At 42.9% G+C, this 20526-nt stretch overlaps 1 protein-coding gene across 1 annotated transcript in view; it reads left to right on the plus strand.

Moving 5' to 3' along the window:
• COL23A1 (collagen type XXIII alpha 1 chain) overlaps positions 1–20526 on the plus strand; it is a 340793-nt gene that overhangs the window by 85071 nt on the left and 235196 nt on the right. The gene's annotated exons all lie outside the window — the stretch shown is intronic.

Genomic DNA, 20526 nt, shown 5'->3' on the forward strand with positions numbered 1-20526 from the left:
AGATAAGCTTCTGTTCCAAACTCAGCGTTTCCTCTATTTACTAATGCAGTCCCTATATTTGCCATCAGTTGTCAATACTCACAAAAGCCTATGTGCTAAAATGAGAGACAAAGTGTGTGAGGTGATATCTTTTATTGGACCAACTTCTGGTGAGAGGGACAAACTTTCGAGCTACACAGCCCTTTTCTTCATGTCTGGGAAACGTACTCACAGAGTGCCACAGCTAAATACAAGGTAGAACAGATTGTTTAGCACAAGTAGTTAACACATTCCAAGGGACCTTTCAAGTTAACGCTCCTCCAGTCATGGGTAAGGTTGCCAACTTTCTAGTTGCACAAAACTGAACACCCGAGGCCCGCCCCTGCCCTGCCCCTTCCCTGAGGGCCTGCCCCCTCCGCTCACTACATTCCCCCTCCCTCGGTGGTTTGGTCTCTCCTATCCTCACTCGCTTTCACAGGGCAGGAGGTTGAGGTATGGGAGGGGGTGAGGGCTTTAACTGGGGGTGTGGGCTCTGGGGTGCGGAGAGAAATGAAGGTGTTCAGGGTGCAGGAGGGGGCTCCAGGCTGCGGGTATTTGGGGTGGAGGAGGGGATGAGGGCTCCTGCTGGGGGTGCGGACTCTGGGGTGGCACTGGGGATGAGGGGCTTAGGGGCAGGAGGGGGCTCCAGGCTGGGGGTTGGGACCGAGGGATTCGGAGTGTGGGAGGGGGCTGCGGGTTGAGGCAGGGGGTTGGGTTGTGGGAGGGGGTGAGGACTCTGGGCTGGGGGTGCTGACTCTGGGTTGGGGCCAGGGATGAGGGGTTCAGGGTGTAGGAGGGGGCTCTGGGCTGGAGCAGGGGGTTGGGGTGCGGGAGGGGATCAGGGCTCTGGGCTTGGGCTGCAGGCTCTGGGCTGAGGATGAGAGTTTTGGGGTGCAGGACAGGGCTGCAAACTTAGGGGTGCTCAGGGCTGGAGCTGGGGGGGTTCGAGCTCAGGGCTGGGGTGTGGGCTTACCTCAGGCGGCTCCCGGTCAGCGGCGCAGCCGGGAGGCTAAGGTAGGCTGCCTGCCTGTCCTGGCACCGGGCTGTGCATGCCCTGGAAACAGCCAGCAGGTCTAGATCCTAGGCTGGGGCGGCGAGGAGGCTCCACACACTGCCTCCCTCATGCCCACAGGCACTGCCCCCCATATAGGTAGCTGGTGCTCGGGGTAGGGGCAGCGCAGAGCTCTGTGGCCCCTCCGCCTAGGAGCCAGACCTGCTAGCCGTTTCCGGAGCGTCGCATGGTGCCCCAGGACAGGTAGGGACTAGTCTGCCTTAGCACCGTTGACTGGACTTTTAATGGGTGTTCTGGCCGTTTTGGGAGGGAAAAAGTGGGGCTTGGGGGAAGGCAGCTGGGTGGGTTATAAGAGGATATGTATGTGTGTGCTTTAAAAAAAAAAAAAAAAAAAAAAAGGTATTTGACTTTTTAATGTGAAAAATTCTGAAACAATTCTTTTTGTTTGATTTTTCTTTCCACCAGTAAGGTCTTTAAAACAAAATAAGTCTGAAGTTTCCAACTTCTGCAACCTTTAAGTCCCACAGGGAAAAAAACAATTTGATATTCTTGTTCTAGTTTTCTTGCTCACATAACTCAAACATAACTTATTTTGCTCAGGCTCTTACAAACAGATTCGCCTTTGGGCTGAGACCAAAGATAGAAAACTTTAGCCCCTAAAAGAAGTTGTTTGTGAAAGTTATTTGCAGCTGGAAAAGAGGAGTTAATTTGGAAATACCATCTCAATCCTAACAGTAACATTCTCAGTAACATATTCCCGCACACATATAATAGCTTATATCTTTACCATAACCTCTTGCTGTTCTGGGTGGCTTATCCCAGCATGAAATTCCTGCTCAAATATTTTCAGTTAACAAGTTAAATAAGCTGATGGACAATTACTTTTCCCCAATCTCTTCTATTATTTGGCACTTGCAAAATTCAAAGCATGAAATTAAAATGCTTTGTATGATTTTAAATTGGAAACCCAAGGAGAAGGCTGGTATATGTTTTGTTTTAAGTGGAATCAGGTTTTAAAATAATCACCTCCCTAATTGGGTCTCTAATTATTGTTTGTACAATAGGTCTGTAATTCGTTGGTCAGAATGATGACTGACAGATATATATCTGAGAGCGAATGCTCTGTATTGAATAACATGGGAGTGTTGTGGCTGCAGTTCATGGCCAGCTAGTGGGCTAGACCAGAATCCCCCATCCAGTGGCTGGATTTGCTCTGTGTAGGTGTCATTACTACAGCCTAGACCAGGGGAGGGCAAACTTTTTGGTCCGAGGGCCACATCCGCGTTGCGAAACTGTATGGAGGGCCGGGTAGGGAAGGCTGTGCCTCCCAAACAGCCTGGCCCCTGCCCCCTCCCACTTCCCGCCCCCTGACCACCTCATGGCGGGCCATGAACGCTCACGAAATTAACAACTCAGAGCTATTCAAATAAAGTCTATTTAATAAAGATACATTTTAGTGGAAATAAACATAAAACCTTACTACTTATTATAAATATACCATCATAATGTATTACAATAATTAAACCAAACTTAACCCCTTTCCACACCCTCTTTGATTAATGTGAACAATGCAGCTGGTTACCCTTTTTTACAATGGCATCAAAGTCCAGTGTCATTCTTGTTGTGGAAATCTGCAATACTGAGGTGAGATGCTGATCAGTTAATTGGGATCTGTAGTGAGATTTGTTGTAATTCAGCAGGGAAAATGTTTGTTCGCACATGTAGGTGGAGCCAAACAAAAAAAGGATTTTCTGTGCCACCTTGCGGATATTTGGGAACTTTGTTTCACTCAAGGGGGCATAAAACTCATCCAGTTTTTCTGAATTGTACTTTTCCTTCAAGGTGGAATCGCACTGGAGATCAATGAGCTCCAGTTGTAATTCTTGTGGGGCTTTCTTGTAGTCAAATGACAGTGGGCATGACACCAACTCCAGTGTCTTGTCTATCTTCTCAAAGTCAGAATCGATGAGAAAATTCCCCGTGCACGTCACTCAAAATTTTCCTGTACTTTTCTCTCTGGTCTGGTGACTGTTCCAAGTATTTCAGTGTTGGAAAGTGAGTGAACACTTTGTCCTTAATTTGTTTTGAAAACCAGGCTAACTTGGCTTTGAAAGCTGTCACACTAGAATACAATTTGTGTACAAACACATTCTTTCCTTGCATTTTTACATTAAGTTCATTTAAATGTGCCAAGATATCCACACCAACAGCGAGGTCGCACACCCAGTTTGAATTCTCTCATTCAGGCAAATCATTTTCTTTCCCATGCATCTCCAGAAAACTGTGAATTTCATCTCTGAGCTCCCACACTCACTGCAATACCTTTCCTAGGCTAAGCCAGCGGACATTTGTATGATGAAGTACGTACTGGTGTTTGGTGTCAGTGTCTTCAAGAAGGGAAATGAATTGCCAATGATTAAGTCCACTCGCTCTTATGTCGTTCATTATTTTCACTACTGTGCGAACAACATGATCAATGTCCAGGACATTTTTACAGAGGGCCTCCTGATGTATAATACAATGCAGAAAAACCACCTCTTTATCAGGGTCATCTTCTTTTACTTTGTCCTAAGTTCTTTTTAAAGTCCTACGTTTTTCCCTGTTAAATTTGGTGATCCATCTGTGGTTACGTTTGCCAGTTTACTCCAGGGGAGCTTCAGATGTTCAAGGCACCCAGATACCCTCTCGTATAAATCCGATCCCTTAGTTGTGCCTTTCATTGATTCCATTGATTAAAAATTCCTCTGTGATTTCAAATTTGTCGTCAATTCCTCTGACAAAAATCAGTAACTGTGCTGTGTCCTTAATGTCAGTGCTGTCATCAAGAGCTAATGAAAACAATGTAAAGCCCTATGCTTTCTTGTTCAACTCAGAAGCCAAATGTTCATCAATCACTTCTACATGGCGAGTAACTGTTCTTTGTGACAAACTAATGTTCTCAAATTTGTTTTGGTATTCCAGGCACAGCATGCCAGAAACATCAACCATGCATTCTTTAAAAAACTCCCCTTCAGCAAAAGACTTATTTTGTTCAGCAATTTTAAACACCAGAACTTGCCTTTCTAGCGGCTTCCTGAATTGTAGACTGTCACACGTAAATATTTTGCTGAGTTTTTAAGTTTGTGGCGAGTTGCTCAGCTTTTCTTGCCCTTTCCTCAGTTGTTAAATTGCTGCCGTAATTAGGATTTTTTGTTGAAAAATGGCGATTCAAGTTGTACTGCTTGAACACCGCGATGCTCTCCTGACAATTCAGGCATACAGCCTTTGAGTTCACGTTTGTGAAAAATATTTTGTATTCCATTCTTTGTTGAAAACCTAACACTCATTGTCCACCTTTCTTTCTTTCTTTTTTTTTTTTTTTGGCAGCACTCATTTTTGAAAGGGAAAAGAAAATCCTAACTGCTGCCCTTATTTCAAACTGCTGTTTTACAAGATGCATGCACTGTGAAAAAACTGGGCCTTCTCTCTAGACTGGATTGGTCGGGCATCAGTGCCCCTGACAATTTTGAGCCATGGCGCTCTATTCCAGAATATATGTGGACAAGAAGAGGCAGGTGTAAACTCACCTGTAACTTTATGCACCAGCCTCCCCCCAAAAACGTTCTTACTGTTGTACTTTGACTTCTGTTTGCATGGTTGTATTCATTAAAAGTTTGTATATAATAAGGGATTTTACCGCGGTGTGGCAAGAGGACTCATGAGGGGTGGCGCACGGGGGGCTTCACAGAGTGGTACCAGGGACTCCTACAGGCTCTGCTGGCAGTGTGACACCAAGGCAGCTGTGCCACGTGCAGACGGGAGCAGCTGCGGCCCTGGGTGGTTTCCCTCCACTTGAGGCTCTCGAGGTTGGGGCCATAGGAAACAGGGAGGGTATTTGACACACTGCTGCGTAGGGGTGGTGAGGTCATACCTGAGGAATGTGGCGTTTTGCGTGCAGAATCTTCCCTGAAGATGGTGCTGAAAATGACTGCTCATCACTGAGGAGTGCCGGTCAGAGTGTGGCAAGCCACGGCCCTGCTCCTCCGGCGGGAGCGCAGCAAGCCCCCGGCTCTGTTCCCCAGCGGGAGCTCGCAGGCCGGATAAAAACGGCCCGCGGGCCATAGTTTGCCCACCCCTGGCTTGGACTCTCATGGCCCTTATGGTTATGTCTACACTGGGGGAGTGGGAAACGGACAGACCTCGAAACATCACAGCAGTGAACCCGGTAAACTGACTTGGACTCACAAGTCTCGTGCTATGGGGCTAAAAATAGCAGTGCAGAGATTCCTGCTCGGGCTGGCCCTGGGCTTTGAGACCCCCCTCTTCCCCTTGCCAGGTTTCAGAGCCCAGACTTGTTGACCCAGGCTCTGAGACTCGCTGGTTTAGTTTAGTTTTGCTCTTTTTTCCCCAACCCCGCCCCCCCCCGGCGCGGTGTAGACATACCCTAAGGGCCTGTGCTGTGCTCAGCAGGTCAGCCTTCTGTGTGTACCAAGAGTCAGATCATCTCACTTCAGTGGATAAAATTATATTGTTCTCTCATAGCTGAAGTGCTACTGATGAACAGGATTGTATTTCGCCTTGTGCATTGGGGACAGACCGGTTTGCTGAGTTCTACGGAGGTGTGGTGACCTGTACAAACCTATTGAAGACCTTGGAGTTTCACAGAAGTCACTGAGGCCGTCATTTGAAATCTGTGTGGCTGTAGGTGTCACTGAGGGCTTAACTTGGCCTACAGAACTTTTGTTGCTGATGACAGTACATCAGAAGAAAAGAGCCCAGCTTACTCTAAAACCACTTCTAAAATGTCTCAAAGCCATCTAGGTGTATCTTGGATCATGTGTCCCTATCACATACTGTTGCCTAGCCTCAGATTGCTTGTTGACCTCCTCTTCCTGTTTATTTAAAGTTAGTTGTAAACTACTGCAAAATAGATATTAGTTTATGATCATTGTAATAAACTATCTGGTTTGAACAGATTGAACAGGTAAGAGGTTTCCTATTATGCTGCACTGCTAAAGGGGAAGTGGGCTGTGGAGCAGAGATTACAGGGATGTGGGTAGGGAGAGAGAAGAGATGCTTATTACCCAATGGAATATTGCTTCCTTGCCTTTTCATTGTATTTTGTGTTTTGGGTTGGCCTCAACAAATCAGGCAAATGTATTAGACAAACCCCTGTCAGGGGTGGGCTAGGTACACTTAATCTTGCTTCAGCACAGAGGGGTAGCCTACATGGCATCTGGAGGTACACTCCTGCCCTACATTTCTGTGATTCTGTGAAATAAGGGAGACTTGGAATTTGGAACTCTAGCTTCTCAGGTAATAAAAGGAATAATAAAAGGAAAATAAAAATAAAACTCATGCTCAAATAAATTGGTTAGTCTCTAAGGTGCCACAAGTACTCCTTTTCTTTTTGCGAATACAGACTAACACGGCTGTTACTCTGAAACTAGTTTTCAAACACTAGTTGAAGTCAGTGGGAACATTGGCCATGTAATTTAACCCCTCTGGTTTTCAGCCTGTAGGATAAACTAAGAAAAGTTGTTTTTGTTTTTTTTTATAGTTCCCCTCAAAGGAAAGCCTGCATACTGTGATACTATGTACACGGTGGAATAAAACCTGTCCTAGAAATTCACCGTAAGGCAGCACTCTTCTGACTTCAATATACTAAGGTGGAGATGAAAACGAACTTCCTCCAGTGTGTGGAGGAGCATGATCACTGGTGAGCTCATTTTAATGACTGAAGGCAGAATTTGCCTTCGGAGAGCCACTTGGCTGATCTCGACTCAGATAGTCTGCTCTCCCTGGGAGTTCTGAGCACGTAGGGGGAGCCGAATATCAGAATCCAGATCTGCGGTGTGCCTCAGAGAGGAAAATGTTGCTCTTTGTTTGTTGCTGTTATGTAATAAATTCCCATAGTGACTTATACATTCGTTCCATTTGGGGAGTCAGATGGGATGAAGTTACTTGTTTGATGAAATTTCCTAGCCAAGTGGAGGGAAGAAAATAGAGAAGGCTTCTTAATTCCCTGTAATCAGTATGTTTTTGTTAAATTTTCTTTGCTTCTCAAGCTGGAAATGAATATACGGTTGTCTTTTTTTAAGTTAGATCCCGTAACACATTGCAGATTAAATGCCATTGAGTTCAAACTTAACGTTGCCTGAACATGACATTTCAGCCATAAGATATCAATCATCCGGTTATATAGCATTGAGGCACACTCAATGCCCAAGCAATTGCATTCATCTGAATCACAAAAGATGTGCATTTAAATACTCTGCCCCTGCATTTTATTAGAATAATATTGGACATAGAGGCATCTTAAAGGATGAATCTGTAATGTCTAGCTCATTGCCACTTCTGAATTAAACGGACTCTTGGTTGAAAGTGATGCATGTTAACTAACTTCATTCTGCCCAGGTATGGCAGCACACATGATAGGTGGTATCCCTCATCTTATTATTTTCTCTTGAACATAATGGAGGGAACAGATAGCCAGAAAATAAGGAGAAACGAGTAAACTTCTTACATTTCAGAAAAACCGTTTAAAACTTGAAAATCTCACCTGATAAGAATATGATCAAAAGCGTCTAAGTAATTTAGGAGCACATTAAATTGAGACTTGTTCCTAAGTCACTTAAGATTTTCAAAAGTACTTATCTTGGGTTGTTGTGGAATATTTTATAACCCATATTTACTAGATGTTTTTGAGAGAACTGACCATAAAATTTCATGCAAACAAATAAAATCTCTACACGCTTTATTCTAATGAAAAGTTACTGCAGATTCCAAAGACAGAGCTGCGCAATTTCAGGATAACAGGGCAAGGCTGTTCTATCCTAGGTTAACCTCTTAGCCGTCATTAGTTACCAGACTGATTGTTAGCTTTCAGTGGATGTAAAAGGACTAGAGGATGACCAAACTGCTGTATTCAGATTTTCTCTTTCCTACGTTTATTTATAAGTGAGTGCATTAGGCACTGTTAACAGAACTTCCAGAAACCTCTCTGTGTGCTGAAGATCATAAAAGGTTCCAATATAGGGACCTGAAACTCATTTCACACTGGCATATGTGAGATCAGAATTAGGCCCATAGTTTTGGAAGTGTCAAATACAGTAAAGTTCTTATTTCAGTCCCGCTGAATGACCGCACTGAAATTTGGACTTGAAATCATTTTCAAATTGATTCAGAAATAGCTTAGATTCCCCTCTTCCCCACCCCATGCCCTAAAATTGGATAGTAGATCAATCTAGAATTATGTTGACTAAAATGACAGTGTTCTGCATTATCAACATCTTATCGGTGGACAATTTGAAATGTATTAACTTGAGCGTGGCTGATAATGTCTAAACTAACTGGTGAATCATATGCAGTAGTAGTAGAGTAATCTAAATTTCATATTAATATCTACATTTCTGTGTGTGTACACACACACACACGATAGAGAGAAATGAAAGCTAGAGCAGTTTAATTTGTACATAAGGATCTGGCTAGCTAGTGAGCTCTTTCTGTGAGCGCCTCTGGCTCAGTTTCCTTCCCTGTAAAACAGGGATCATGATACTGGCCTCCCTTGTAAACCACTTTGAGATCTACTGATGAAAAGAGCTATGTAATAGCTAGGTAGTGGTGGTATTATTATTATTATTTATTTATTTATTATTATGACATCGATAAGTGCTCCCATGGAGGAGTTTTGTAGGCTCCTGAAGTTAACATCCGTTTCAGAGAATTGCTAAACCTAGGTAGTTTTTCTGCTCTTGTCCAGAATCTGGGAGAATATTTTGGTGGAGGCAAATGTTTAACTGGAATGAAATGTACCAGCGTAGAGATTTAAAAACTCCTGTGTGGTCCACGGCAGCCACTTGTGCAGATAATGAGCTTGAAATCATTTTATTCCTTGACAGTTTACTTATGCCAATCTCAAATTTCCCAACAGTTGATTCTATTTTTAGTATTCGTCATTCTTTCCATCCAACTTTTAATAGCTTTAACTAATCTAGAATAAATTTAATGTTGCAATCCTATTCCCGCCCCCCCTTTTTTTTTTAATTATAAGCATGTGGTGGTGGTGTGGTTTGACACAAATATTAGCTGTTATGCCTTGTAATCATGAGAGAGCATTTCTTGGTGTCAATGTTTTTGAGGCTATGCCTGGACTGAAGGACACCTGTTTGTTCAGGCTTCCACCTCTGACAAGTGTGGCCCGTTACTGCATGGAGCTTTTTGTGGTAAACTGAACATTCTTTTTGCCAGCAAGTTAAAGCAGTATGGGCTGGATGAATGGAGTATAAGGTGGATAGAAAGCTGGCTAGATTGTCGGGCTCAACAGGTAGTGATCAATGGCTCCATGTCTAGTTGGCAGCCGGTATCAAGTGGAGAGCCCCAAGGGTCGGTCCTGGGGCCGGTTTTGTTCAATATCTTCATAAATGATCTGGAGGATGGTGTGGATTGCACCCTCAGCAAGTTTGCAGATGACACTAAACTGGGAGGAGAGGTAGATACGCTGGAGGGTAGGGATAGGATCCAGAGGGACCTAGACAAATTAGAGGATTGGGCCAAAAGAAATCCGATGAGGTTCAACAAGGACAAGTGCAGAGTCCTGCACTTAGGACGGAAGAATCCCATGCACCGCTACAGACTAGGGACCGAATGGCTCGGCAGCAGTTCTGCAGAAAAGGACCTAGGGGTTACAGTGGACGAGAAGCTGGATATGAGTCAACAGTGTGTCCTTATTGCCAAGAAGGCGAACGATATTTTGGGCTGTATATGTAGGGGCATGATCGTTCCCCTCTATTCGACACTGGTGAGGCCTCATCTGGAATACTGTGTCCAGTTTTGGGCCCCACACTACAAGAAGGATGTGGAAAAATTGGAAGGACTACAGCAGAGGGCAACAAAAATGATTAGGGGACTGGAACACATGACTTATGAGGAGAGGCTGAGGGAACTGGGATTGTTTAGTCTGCGGAAGAGAAGAATGAGGGGGGATTTGATAGCTGCTTTCAACTACCTGAAAGGGGGTTCCAAAGAGGATGGCTCTAGACTGTTCTCAGTGGTAGCAGATGACAAAAACAAGGAGTAATGGTCTCAAGTTGCAGTGGGGGAGATTTAGGTTGGATATTAGGAAAAACTTTTTCACTAGGAGGGTGGTGAAACACTGGAATGCGTTACCTAGGGAGGTGGTGGAATCTCCTTCCTTTGAGGTTTTTAAGGTCAGGCTTGACAAAGCCCTAGCTGGGATGATTTAGTTGGTATTGGTCCTGCTTTGAGCAGGGGGTTGGATTAGATGACCTCCTGAGGTCCCTTCCAACCCTGATATTCTATGACTGCAAAATTATAAGGGCTATTTTTTCTTAAACTATGTCATATTTTGAGCTATTCTGTAATAATGCATGAATACTGTGTGGTGACCTTATTATCGGGATGTTTACTTGTATGCCTACACCGGTGCGTATAATTGGATGCTGTAAGAAAAAGAAGCACGAAGGAAACAATGGCTCAAGATAAGCCACTCCAAGGTAAACACTTGGGGGTTGTTATGAGACAATGGGAGAACCACTGTGCTGAGCCTACCAAATTGGTTTGGACAAGTAGGACAAAAACCCTGAACTGACAGGAACAAAGGAACTCCATCTGGATTATAGAGGACTTTCTCTCTCACGGGAGAAGGTAGTTGTTGGGAGGAACTCTTGAAGGAAACCCGTGTCAATCTAGGGTGACTGGAGAAGCCAGGCCTTTTCTTCTAAAGAGTTTATTCCACCTATTTAAAATTAAACAGTACTTTGGTGGAAGAAGGCTTTCTCATCTCTGTATTCACCACTGGCAAAAGACTCCCAAAGGAAAGAACTGCAGGTGAGGAACCAGACCTGCTAGGTAATCATAGTGGATTAACAGAATGGTGTAGGCCAGGGCCTGGTCTAAAAGTGGGAGAACTGCAAAAATCCTCTCCAGGATAGGTAAAGGCAGGAGCCCTGACATCTGAGGGCCTGTCTAAACTTGCATCCAGAGCAATCAATCCAGCAGGGGTAGATTTATCGCGTCTAGTGAAGATGCGATAAATCGACCGCTAAGCGCTCTCCCGTCGACTCCAGTACTCCACCAGAGTGAGAAGCATAGGCGGAGTCGATGGGGGAGCGTCAGCAGTCGACCTACCGCAGTGAAGACACCGCAGAAAGTAGATCTAAGGACGTCGACTTCAGCTGTGCTATTCACATAGCTGAAGTTGCGTAACTTAGATCGACCCTCCCCTCTAGTGTAGACCAGGCTTGAGGGTGTGCACTCTGAGAGACCAGGAAGGGGACAAACATGCAGTGAGCCCTGTAACTGTAACACTAATAATGTTTTATTTTAAATAAATGATTTTCAAAAAGTTTGTTGACATGCCACATGTGCATAAGTTGAGTGGAATTTCCTGGAAGGACTCATGGATATGGAATAAGACACGGGTCTTGTGAAATTAATAGGATGTGGTATTGTTAATTAAAGTTTTCATCGATTAATGCATTATGTGAGTTTAAGGTTCCACGGTCAATTTTATAGTTTGCATATCCTGATGTTTAAGCTTCACTTTGCAACTTTAATGTTCGTTTGACAGTATTTGGTATGGAGTGTGCAGTATAGTACTGTACTTCAGAGTTTAGTGCTTTTGTACAATGCTGTGGATCTGTGTTACATCATAGTAGCTGAATCACTTAGCTTGTTAAAGCACCAGATGAAATACGCAAACCACTACGAAAATGCAAGTCTGCAAGTTATGACAGTGGGGGGGTATTGGAACATTTTGGAGTAGGGCTAATAAATAAGCATTAAACCATTAATACCACTGCATTTTTGGTGATGGAAATAGCTTAAGCATATGTGTAGCTATCATCATGGAATGCAGCACAGATAAGTGGGATTTCCCTGCTGATGAGGCGGAAGTGTGGCAAACAGCCACTTGAAGGGAAGGGAAGGAAGTGTGTGTTTGGAGGGGGAAGTTGTTATAAAATACTGTGATTTTTATAGTAGGTATAATAAAAGATAAAGAATAGAATGCTTGTCTTGAAGTTACTATATAAAGTAATGAGTATATAGAATACGACTAGCAGGGAATAAAATGCTGTATGGCAATAGCTGGGATGCGTCTCTGAGCTGATGGATTCTTAAAAGCTTTGAACAGACTGGTAGAGCTGGGTGTGTGTGTCTGCTTGGGAAGCTAGATGAATAAACAGAAGAAAGTACAAAGACAGGAGTCTGCATAGAAGACTAAGGGAGTATAGAGGAAAATTGGTTGGGGTGTAGGATGGAAGAAATACTAATGAAAATGAGAAGCAGTGCAGAGATTCAAGAAGCTGGGAGATGTGGTCAGAGAGAAGGAGAAGGAAAGAACAAGTGGTTACGTGTTTGTTATAAACTGCAGTGATTTAAAACTTAAAATTGAGTCAGCCGCTGCTTAAAAGGTCCGAGGAAGACTCTGCCCATAGCTGGCATCACGTTTCAGGCCTGAGGACAAGGAGAGTCAGACAGAGGGGCATTTGGCCCTAATTATGGGATACAGGTGGCTAGGAGATGGACCACATCTGGGAAATATGAAACACTTGGTCACCCCCAGTAGTGCAGTCTTCATGCTGTTCCCAACTTTCTCGCAGGGACTGAGGTTTAGGACAATAGAACATGTGAAAGTGTGTCTATTTCAGGAAAGATACAAATGGGGAATTGTCAGTCTAAAGGCTTGTCTACACTGTGATGTTGTCGACAAAAGTTTTGTCTTTCACGGATACTTAAAAAAGCCTCTGCCCCCTGCGAAAGACAAAAGTTTTGCCGATGCAAGCAGCAGTGTGAACACAGCTCCTGCTGACAAAGCTAATGGCGCTCACGGTGCTGGAAGTATTTTGTCGGCAAAAGTGACGACAAAATACTGACAGAGCGTTCACACACACTGACTTTTAGCGACAAGGCTGTGTTGACACAGCCTTGTCGCTAAAAGCTGCTTAGTGTACACAAAGCCTAAGTTAGTAACTCTTACAAGAAATAAAAAGTGGAATGATTTCCACGGTGTGCAATGTACCCAATGAATGTAATGTAGTCTTCTATAAAGTTTAGCTCTTGCTTTAAACTTCATACTAATATGGCGCACTTGCAGTGCTGTAATTAAGGTTTTGTTAATGTTTCCATTATAGTGTTCATATTTTTAGGACCTTGGAAACAAATCACTCCAGCTAGCAGCTTGGCTACATCCACTACACCGTTTCTGTGCAGGCACGACTGTTATATTCCTAACTATATGATCATATTCAGCTGCTTTGTTGCTGTTCAGAACAGATAATTAGAACCATCTAAGTTAGTAGGGTTTCAAAATCAAGAGCTGTATGGTATGTTGAATCCGTCACCAGGCTGGGAATGTGTGAGAGACAGCCTGACTGATGCAGGAAAGCCATCAGGGTGTTTCAGTTCCAAATGCTACAGAGAACGGAGGACATAATAACAATGCTCTGCCCTTTATGTGAATAGTACCTGTCATCCAATAATTTCAAAGGACTCTACTAAGAGGAATACATATTATTATTCCCATTTTGTAGGATGCGTTCAGGTTCTATTTAAATCAGTTCAGGACTGCAAGAGTTTGAACCTCAGCAGATGCTCTTTTAATACCCCTAATTTCCCCTTTCTCCAGAACGTCCCAAATTGTGCCTGAAGACAGCAACTCCAGGACCTGAAATTCCCTCTCCTTGGGGACCACTATTAATCCCCCAGAATGGGCCCTACAGAATTCAGATTGTGCATTCACCCAGAAGGGGTAGTAATTTTAGATCGGGCTTGGGCATAAAGAGATTCTTTATCTAACATTGGTTGCACCCAGATAAGGGCCTTTTTGTTCATAAAACATATGTCAACATTCCACGCCAAAAACGTGGCAGAAAATACGTCCTTTTCTCTATGAATTCTCAACTCCCTGCAGTGTCGTTGGGCACAATTCAGACATCTCTTGGAAAAGTCTCCATAGCGATTGTTTTAATAAAAGATGCGTAGCAGTAACGCGTTGTACCTTTCGTAAGTGCTCTCCAAAAGAGCACACGTTTATGCATTGAGGCCCGTGAAAGCACTGGGGAATAATTTCCGTTTCTCACCGCAAAGGAGGATGACTTTACCTGGAGAAGCCCTTCACAGACCCAAACATGGCACTTCTACCACTAGACACCCTCACTTGTGGAGTCCCATGAGGAACTGATCTCTCTCTCCCTGGTCCTGTTCAACATCTACATGAAGCCACTAGGTGAACTGGTAAAATTACATAGACTCAAGTGCCAGCCATATGCAGGTGACTCACAGCTATCCCTATACTTCACCACTTACAACCACACCGCTACCAGCAAGTTGGTCCAGTGCTTGGCAAGATCTGCTTGTGGTTAAAGAACAGCTGGATGAAGCTGAATCTGAGCAAGGCAGAGATCATGCTGGTGGGCAGAGGGAGGCACTTTTTGCAGCCACAGTGTGGTCTCCTTCGGTTTAAGGCCCATGCCTTTGATTGGTCAATTGAGTCCATAGCTTAGGAGTGCTCCTGGACTCATATAGCAGCATCTGCAAGCATCTGTCATGACTGCTTAGCTAGGAGACTCTTTTCCAGCCTGATAGTTTAAGACCTGGCCTCAATTTTATACATGCCTTCATCACCTCCTGTCTGGAGTACAGTATACCTAGGCAAGAAGCCATCAGCCCTTGGGGAAACTTCAGAATGCTACCACGTCTCCTTAGTAATGTTAGCTACCATGAGCATATCGCACCTTTCCTCTGCTCTCTACATTGGCTTCCTATAGAATATAGAGTCAAGTTCAAGGTCTCGGTCCTTATCTTCAAGGTGCTCAATTGCCTGGGCTCAGGATATCGAAATGATTGCCTGAAGTTCCAGGATGAAGACTGCGATTGACAACTCTGCTCCTCAGGCACAGTGGAACACTCTACCATAAGCGTCAAGCTTATCTGTGCAGGAGATGGGGCTTTCTCGGGCTGGTCTGAAAGTGTGGTACAAACTCCCGTAGGAACTAAAGACCATTGCAAACGTCGCCACCTTCCACTCCAAGTGTATGGTGCACTTCTTCAGCTTCCACTCTCTGCCATAAATACATGGTGGCATGTGCATTTTATAGACGAAACCATACCAAATCAAAACATCACACTGCGCACAAAGTTGTTGATAGAGGGGACAGACACATGTGACAGATGGTAGTCACATCGCTTACTGCATGACTGGAAGGTGTTTGGATGCTACAGCGATGAGGACAGTATAAGAATCTATCACTGCAGATGTTGAATCAAGTTACAGGTGACCCATGGAAGAGGAAACTGGTGACTAGGTGAATGTGTTTTGCTTTATATACCATGAAGAAATAGGAGTATTTCTTCAGACTTTAGGAATTTAGTCCATGGATTTAAGCCCATATTTTCCAAGGCATATGGGTGTCTAGAGATTAGAGATTAGTGATTAGTGGGATATTTTCGAAAGTACCCATTGATGTCATTGTTCTTTGAAAAGCTCACTAGGGTTATGCCAACACTGTAACTGGGAGCAACCCTCCAGCCACGTGGACAGACTAGTGTTAGCTAAAAACAGTTGTGATTCATAGATACTAAGGTCAGAAGGGACCATTATGATCATGTAGTCCGACCTCCTGCACAACGCAGGCCACAGAATCTCACCCACCCACTCCTGCGAAAAACCTCTCACTTATGTCTGAGCTATTGAAGTCCTCAAATCGTGGTTTAAAGACTTCAAGGAGAAGAGAATCCTCCAGCAAGTGACCCGTGCCCCATGCTACAGAGGAAGGCGAAAAACCTCCAGGGCCTCTTCCAGTCTGCCCTGGAGGAAAATTCTTTCCCGACCCCAGATATGGCGATCAGCTAAACCCTGAGCATATGGGCAAGATTCACCAGCCAGATACCCAGGAAAGAATTTTCTGTAGTAACTCAGATCCCACCCCATCTAACATCCCATCACAGGCCATTAGGCCTATTTACCATGAATATTTAAAGATCAATTATTCACCAAAATCATGTTATCCCATCATACCAGCTCCTCCATAAACTTATCGAGTTTAATCTTAAAGCCAGATAGATCTTTTGCCCCCACTGCTTCCCTTGGAAGGCTATTCCAAAACTTCATTCCTCTGATGGTTAGAAACCTTCGTCTAATTTCAAGTCTAAACTCCCCAATGACCAGTTTATATCCATTTGTTCTTGTGTCCACATTGGTACTCAGGGTTTCAAGACCACCCAACCCCCAGCTTTTAATTTAATTTTTATCTGCAGATGTAGTCTCAATTTTTCTACTGTGCAGCTGCTGCTGCCATTTTCCCATGGTCTAGTAGTATGTCTGTGTGTGAGCATTGCTTTAACAAATTCCTGCTATTGAAATGTTTCCTGAGTTGTTTTAGTTTATAGGGGGATTTCAGAAGTGGATCCAGTCAATTTCAGCTTTTATTTGTACAAATTTTAAATATTTTCATCTTGAGACCCCAGTTTTACAGGAAATTTCCAGGAGCTCAAGATAGGACAATTTGGAGATGCCAGACTACACCATAGAGTTGGCTTCTCCCTCCCCCCACTTCACCCCCCAAGCATTTGAACCTACTTTTTCCTCAAGCCAAGGATGTAGCAGGTGGGTTGGGAGCCCTGGGACTTGTCTACATTGGAGTTTTGCACTGATGTGATTTCTGATGTGTCTATACCAGTGTATACTTCCAGTGGAGTTGCCTTGCACTGGTTTCAGGCTAGGGTAAGTTGCATTTGTGTAAGTCCTAGCCTACATTATTGGCAGTATATCTATCATAGGGTTTTGTACTGCCTTAGCTACATCAAGCTACAACCCCTAATGTAGATCCAGTCCCTAGAGATCTCCTTGCTTACTATGGAATGTCAGGAGTATGTAGAGACAAGGTAGGATTGGAAGGGATGTGAAATGCCCCATCAGGGTGGATTTGATTTAAATCACTAGTCAGGAAGACTCAATTTAATCATGTTTTTCTACATAAAAGTGCATTCTTATTCATTGGTGTAACCTTAATACATATTCTTCACAACTCAGAGATAGATGTAAGGTTTCATTTTTAGAAGGTACAAGCTATACATTTTTAAACAGTGATTTATTTTGAAAACTTTTCAGATTAGTTTTACAGCTATATCAGCAAATGAATGAATGGTTGGTTGATTATTTCATCTACCAAAGGTAATTGAAGCAGATAGTTCACCTCCCAATAACTTCATAAATATCGCCAATTCAACAGGTTAATCATTAATTTTTGGAGGATTTTCTTGCCATACTGTATTGGGAGGAGAACATCACCAAACAGACATTTAAAATTGTTTTATTTAACTAAAACAAACAACAACGTTACATATTCTGGATTTTTTTCTTCAACAGCAAACATATAATATTTTAACAAAACAAGCATGTGTCCCTTGCTTCTCACATTTATCTCCAGACGTCTTCTCTTTGTCCAGATCTATTCCACCCGCAACCATCTTCTATTCGTTGAACTTTTTGAAACTTTGCACTTTTAGAGAGAGGTAAGGGATTGACTCTGTGTACACAAATTTGTAGAGGGACAATAGAGTTGAGGTCTGTTGTTTCTCACCTCTATATATTTATTTATTTAAATACATTTTTGCTGTTAACAAGTATGTTACCTTTGGAGACACAAATCCACAGTTTGAGAACTGCAAAACTAAGCATTTCTGATGGTATCTTCTAGACTGAGCACTGAGTCTCATTGGGCAGATAGAAAGATTAACCTAAATAATCTAAGCAGAAGCTCCTGGAGCCCATAAGATTAGATTCCCTAACCCATAAACTATTGGAACTCATTTACAAAACTTTTCTTAAACATTCCATGAATATATTGTCTCATACTATAGAATTAGAATTTATAATCCCTATTCCATGAGATATCTTTGAGCTATAATGTATCTTAATTAAAACTATGTTTAGATCAGTTTTTTCCTCAAAAAGCATTTTATCAAAAAAATCCAATTTAAATAAAAAAATTCAATTTTTATTTTTTTTAAAAAATCATAGATTTTTATCCACCCTGTGCCCCATGAACACAAAGAGCAGAAGGGTTATTGTAAATGTACTTTAAGCCCATCACTCCCCCCCTCCCCCCGCCAAACACGGGCAATCTTTCACCTTCACTTTTGTGCATGCATGTCTGTTTCTATCTAAAATATAACGCCACGGTGATAAACACAATAGAAACCCTTTGTATGTATGTATCATCAAATATATCGGAAAGAAAAATCCAAAAATACTGTCACTCTAAGCATTTGTAGCTGGTTCTCAGTGTTGTTCTTGGTGTGTTGTAGGTTATAATTTTTCTGCACCAATTGTTACTGCATATCTTGTAAATATTTATAACCTAGGGCTTGGGAAAACTTGTTTACCAGCACAATGTGCAACTTGAAACCTTCTGAATCTCTGACTAAGATAGGATGTAGCCAAGACTTTTTTTCCCAAGTTTGTGTGTGTGTGTGTGTGTACCAAGTTGCTATTTCCCAGCAGCTTGTACTACAAGAGGGTGACATGATAATAGCAGAATACTGGCAAATAATGTATACATAGGGCCTGATCCACCGGTGATGGAAATCAATTAAACGAATCCACTGAATCTGGCGGGCTTTGGATCAGGCTTGTACTAAGTTCCATCCTTTTTTTTTTTTTTTAAAGCTGCCATTGCTCCAGTAAGAAGTGCTCCTTTGAATTAATTTTGAGACCATTCCAGGCCAGTCATGGCCGTGCACAGGACATGGAACACTTTCTGAATCACTCATTAACTGTGGTTATTTCCTTTGTGTTGCTCCATGCTTGGCAGTAGAGTAGACTGTTTATCAGCATTGCTCTGAGTGGGGGCATCCCAGGCCATGGTCTTTTCCTGAGCAACCTTGTGCGCGAGGGAAAGGCTTGGGTCTTTCTCTCCTTTGGGGTAACGTCCACACAGAAGAAATAATCCCAGCACTTCTCTGAGCTCAGATGATCTGCCCTTAATATATTACTGATTTGGTCTGTGGAAAAATAGGGCTCTGTAGTGTCAGGTGAGAGTGAATAATTCTAATGGGAAGCTGTATGCATCTATCAACAGGGCAATGCACTTGCATCCATGCTCCTACCCTCACCCAAACTTTGCCCGACTGAGGACTACCCCGTGGCTTACTGGGATCTAAAGTTCTGCCCCTAACTCGCAGCTGCCATCACCACCTTTAATGTGGAGATGCAGCCCACAGAGACTAGTGGAGCACTGCACGCTTGGACCACAAGCCACATTTTAGCATGCTCTATGGAGCACATTCTGGCCACCTAGAAGGGTGTAAATCAGGGTCTGAAATGACCCTCCGCAGTTGCAGACAGAGATGTGAAAGAACAATCCTGGTATTGAGGACAAGGGCAGAAAGTGAAGGGTGGTTGTTTTTTTTTCTAAATACCATGCTACGGGAGGGCCCATCATACAATAATACATTTAGTAAAAAGTGCAAGTTGAGGTTCAATGTATTTAATTGCATTTTATTCCCCAGGTGGCTAGTTTGTTGTAACATTCAGCCATGTTAGTGCTGGTTGAAGTGTTATTCCACGTTCTTAGCAATTGCAAAAGAACGAAGTTCCTTCTGTTTTCATCAGAAGATGATGGACTAAATGGGAATCTCCCATTTGCTCCATCTCCAGCTTTGCTAAGGAAGTTGTGCAAAGTAATTACTTCCCTCAAAAAAAATCTCCATTAAATGTTGCTTGTGCCATTTGGGCACCAGCTGATTGCACTGAAAAACCAAAGCCTCCTTTGACATTCTCCTTTGACATTCTCCTTTGACATTCCTCCTTTGACATTCTCACAAGCTTTCAGCTGATGGGTAGTACCTACGTAAGTAGAGAAGTTTTTTTCAATGGACAAGAATTTCATTATAAGGAAAACAGTACAACAAGTCACGTAGTAGGAGTAAACACATGAGGGGACATCACCTTTTAGATGCACGGCTTATTTAGAAGCAAACATGTTTTTATGATACCTTTGTGGTCTGCTGTGGAGTAGAGAGATGGAAAGTTGTACCCATAAATACCAGGACATCTGTTGTACCAAGTTCAAAATTAATGGTTTGTCTTGATTCATTTCTTTACACAGATTTAATTAACTCTTCATACACCGTTTATAATCTGGTAATGTGATATTTGAGGTAATACTCAACTTGTTGGCTTTGACATTTGTATGGAGAACAAAAAATGAAGTTCAAAATGTATATCCTATGGGAATAGGATTCCTTCACATACCCCCTCTGTCCCACCTTGATTTAAGCAAGCCAAGTTAACCTCTTTGGCCTCAGTTTATGCATTTGTAAAATGGGTAATGAGACTACCTTCTGGGAATGCTGTGAGAATGCATTAATGCTGCTTAGTTGCTTTGCTGTCTTCTGACTGACTAATTCTGCATAAATGCTGTTTTTAATAATAAAATTTCATATTATGATAGGCACTTAGAGATTGGGAAGAAATTTGTGATCTTCACCAA

Source organism: Natator depressus, chromosome 8 (genome assembly GCF_965152275.1).
Source record: "Natator depressus isolate rNatDep1 chromosome 8, rNatDep2.hap1, whole genome shotgun sequence".
Taxonomy (NCBI): Eukaryota; Metazoa; Chordata; order Testudines; family Cheloniidae; genus Natator; species Natator depressus.